Source organism: Phacochoerus africanus, chromosome 7 (genome assembly GCF_016906955.1).
Source record: "Phacochoerus africanus isolate WHEZ1 chromosome 7, ROS_Pafr_v1, whole genome shotgun sequence".
In the NCBI taxonomy this organism is placed as follows: Eukaryota; Metazoa; Chordata; class Mammalia; order Artiodactyla; family Suidae; genus Phacochoerus; species Phacochoerus africanus.
In genome coordinates, this window is record NC_062550.1 from 97960324 (window position 1) to 97964569 (window position 4246).

The 4246-nt window shown below is 40.9% G+C and overlaps 1 pseudogene; it reads left to right on the forward strand.

Moving 5' to 3' along the window:
• The first annotated feature begins 3393 nt into the window (after positions 1–3393).
• LOC125130471 (immunoglobulin heavy variable 1-3-like) lies at positions 3394–3808 on the forward strand (annotated as a pseudogene).
• The last annotated feature ends 438 nt before the right edge of the window (positions 3809–4246 follow it).

Here is a 4246-nt window from a genome sequence, read left to right on the forward strand (position 1 = left end):
TGATTAAGGAGCACAGAAATTATTACTTTTATATAGCACTTTACAACTCGAATTATCCTTTTTGATGTATTACCACAAAGATGCTCAGAATCAATGCCAGTGTTTAGTGATGATCAGGAAGAGGAAGACTCTGCCTTATTAAAACAAATTCCAACCCACCAAGACTTGGACAGACAAGAGCTAAGAAAAATCTTTGGATAGGAAGAGATAAAACCAAAAAATTGTCCTTAAGGATTCTTTTTGTTTGTTTTTCTTTTTCAGTTGGATTCCTATCCGGCTCTCAGGGCAGGAGGTAGTAGGGTTACATTTAAATTCCCAGGACTATCTTCTCTCTGTGTCCTCAGGGCCTTGTGCATTTTGGCATGTCCACAGTGGAATAACCCTGCCAGCTGGGACTCTGCAACTAAACTCCATAGGAAAAAAAAAAATAGATCTGGCATAAAAGCCACCGCATTCCACAGTATATTTACAAATCTATATGTGGTGCCAAAAGATCAAAAGCAAACAATAGGACAAACAACCAAAAATGATCTTTACAGAGCTCCAGACCCTAGCAGGAATTGCCCACTTATGTGTCAATACAAGTTGGTAGGAGCCATTGCTGATGTTCTCTGCTCCTCGGCCCCTTGTCTCCTTGAGATGTTTTGATCTGGCAGGGTTCTGTTCAGTCTCATCTTGGAAGGATGCTTCTTATTCTCTTTTGGTGCCACACGTCATCTTGCTCAAGAGCTCAGGAAAGGCTCAACGGGGCGGTCTTTATTCTCTTTCCATCACAGTCCGACCTAGTTAATTCCCGCTCATCCTTTAGCGATGAGGCCAAATCCTTAAGGAGACCATTTTTTTTTTTTTTAATACTCCCTACTCCCAGGCTAAGCCTAATTCTCTTCTGGATGGCTCTCCTAAGTCATACATACACCTGTGCAATTTAACTCAGGTTCTAAGTGTATGATTAGTGGTGGAATATTGAGCAAATAAATTTTTCCTTCGCTAAGCTGTGTGATGCATGATCGTGTCCATTTCCCATGATTATATCTATAAAACTAGAGAATATATGTTAAATGAATGACGAGGTGGATGGCTGGATGAATGAAGGGGTGGATGGATGAATTTTTTAAAAAGAGGGATGAATAGGCTTTTTTTCTGGGAGATAAGTTCTCTAGGCCCAACCATAAGGGTGTCATGATACTGTAGAGCCTGGAGAGCCAGTGAAATAAGTCTGCCAGAAGGTTGTTTGTATGAAAAAAGATCTTGGAGGGAAAAGCAGAGTTCATTTTAGGCAAGAGAGTTGAAAAGACACTGGTTCAAGATACATGATTTATGTGAGAAAGGAGGTAACATCTTGAACATGGATTGGCTCAGTCTGTTCTGACTGTTTTAACAAAAATACCATGGATGGAATGGCTAATAAACAACAAAGTATTTCCTCACGGTTCTAGAGGCTGCGACATTCAAGATCAAGGCTCCAGCAGATTTGGTGTCTGGTGAGAGCCCCCTTCCCGGTTCATAGATGGTGTCTTCTCACTATAGCCTCACATAGCAGAAGGCACACGGAATCTCTGAGGTCCCTTTCATGACAGCACCGATCCCATTCACTAAGGCTCCACCCTCCTGACAAAAGCACCTCCCAAAGAAGGACCGACCTCCTAATACCACCACGTTAGGCTTGATGTTTCAAAATACAATTGGGGGGGGAAACACAAACATTTAGTTTACAGCAAAATGAATATTTCTGTTTATTTTATGGTCCTGATCACCCCATCTTTTGCTATAAAGTACTCAGAATGGGAAGCTCTCACCCACAATAAAGTCATTTCTCACTCAAATCTTGGAAGGTAATGATGGCACATAGCAGTTGAGAGAGGGCCACTGAGTAGGGTAGAGCAGAAGGAGATCAGAGAGGGTTGGGGAAAAGCAACAGCACAGACAGGAAGCGGAAGGAGGGCAGGGTGGCATCCTTGTGGTGGCCCAGAAGAGCATGTCCCTGAGCGTATATGAGGCTCCCTGTGGGTATTCTAAGCCACTTGAGAGGAGTTGGAGGTGTAGTTAGAGAGAGTACAAAATATTCTCCCTACAGTGTGAGTGAGACATACTGTTTGTCAATATTATTTTCCCACTAAGATAGGTGAGTAGTGCAGTGTTCAGATAATTTATCTATTTTAAAACAGCCAGACCTGAATGTCAATATTTGCTTTAATAGTAGCTATTTCATCAGATTCACTGTTCCTGGATTCTCATCTGTAGACAAGGAATTAACTATACCTAATTGGGTGGTTGAATGAGTAGTATACTAGATAATACCATGTTTTCCCAAATATATTCTATGTATGTAGTGTGACCAACCATCTTGGTTTGTCTGAGACTGTCCAGTTTTTGCACTGAAGTCCTACATCCTAGAAATCCCCCAGTCCTGCATAAATGGGAATTAAAAAAAAAAAATTATGGCCACACCTATAGCATATGGAAGCTCCCAGGCCAGGGATTGAATATGAGCTGCAGCTATGTCAACACAGGATCCTTTAACCCACTGCACCTGGCCAAGGATCGAATCCATGCCTCTGTGTTGACCTGTACCATTGCAATCAGATTCTTAACCCACTGCGTTACAGCAGGAACTCCATGGAATTTTTAGGTATTTCATGTACATTTGAAATAATTTGTGAGTGAATTATTATTATATTAATTATATTTTTTATATTTATGTGGGAATATTTTCAACTGTAGTATTTATATTTATACTTCTATCTATACTTACATATTTATACTCAAACAAAATGCCAGTCTTACCCATAAAAACATGCCAGTTATTACTGCGTAAGTTGGAGCTAAATTGGGTGGACCTCTGGGAATCCAGTTTAGAGATGCGGCACACATTACAGGCATAGTGTTTAGGCATGCCTATGAATATTTCAAATGTTCAGAACAAAAACTAAATGTTCAGAATAACTTTAGAAGTGTGAATAATAGACATGATGTGTGCCATTCATATACCTGATTTCTATGCATGTTGCTGAGGTTTGTTCTGTTTTACTTTTTTAAAAAATTGCAAAGCGTTGGTTCTGCGGGCAAAAATTTTGAGAGCAGGAGATGCATGAGGTTTGAGAAGTATTGAGATAATGCGTATATACAACATCCTTCATATGGCTTAGCGTAAGGCAGGTGTCCAACAAACATTTTGTTTTGCTTTCTATTCCTTTTTCTTTGTTATTTGTAAGAGAATTCAGAACAAAAGACCTTGGATTCAAACAAAGCAAGGTTTGAATCCTACCACTGCTAATGACGGACTGATCGACGTTAAGCTTGATACGTACGTCCATAAAGTGGACACTAGTATCCACTTCAAAATATCATCAACATTTTCAATATTGTCAAGAAATAGTCATCAAAGCCCTCACCATGGACTAGAGCTGGAGAACCCTCTTCCCAGTGGCGGTGACAACAGGTGTCCATTCCCAGGTCCAGCTGTTGCAGCCTGGGATCGAGCTGAGGAAGCCTGGGGCATCTATCACTGAAGCTCTCCTGCAAGGCGTCTGGATACACCTCTACCAGCCAGTGTGTGCACTGGTGTGACAGGCCCTGGACAAGGGCTTGAGTGGATGGGATGGATCAACCTTGGCAATGGCAACAAAAACTGTGCACAGAAGTTCCAGGACAGAGTCACCTTGATGAAAAGCATGTCCACTAGCACGGCCTACATGGAACTGAGCAGCCTGTGGGCACGGCTGTGTATTACTGTGCAAGAGACATGATGCGAACACCTACATACGGAGTGTCAGAAACCCTCAGGGGGAGGGTGCTGTGCTGGTACTGAGGTGACGGCAAAGGCCTTTAGGCTGAGGGTGCCTTAGATAATGGGGTAAAGCAATGGATAAATAGGAATAGAAACATATCCTGATGATATGAAAAACATGAAACCTCATTCTATAATCAAAATTCAGGAATGGTAAAATATCAAATATGTAAAATGATATAAGCATTCCCCTGGTGATATTTGTGTGAACATAAATATTCAAATTATTTGGGGAAGTATCCTGCAGCCTACTTCTCAACGTGATGGTATAAATCTGTTTTCTTCCCTAAGAAATTGTCAAATATCTTCCCAAGTGGCTGCCCTTTGTACTCCTCCCAGCACATGGAGGAGAGTTCCTTCTGTTCTATGTCATACCCAGTATTGAATTGTTTCAATATATTTACTTTATTTGTTCTAAAACATGAGTAGCAATATCTCATCAAAAAAAAAAAGAAAAAG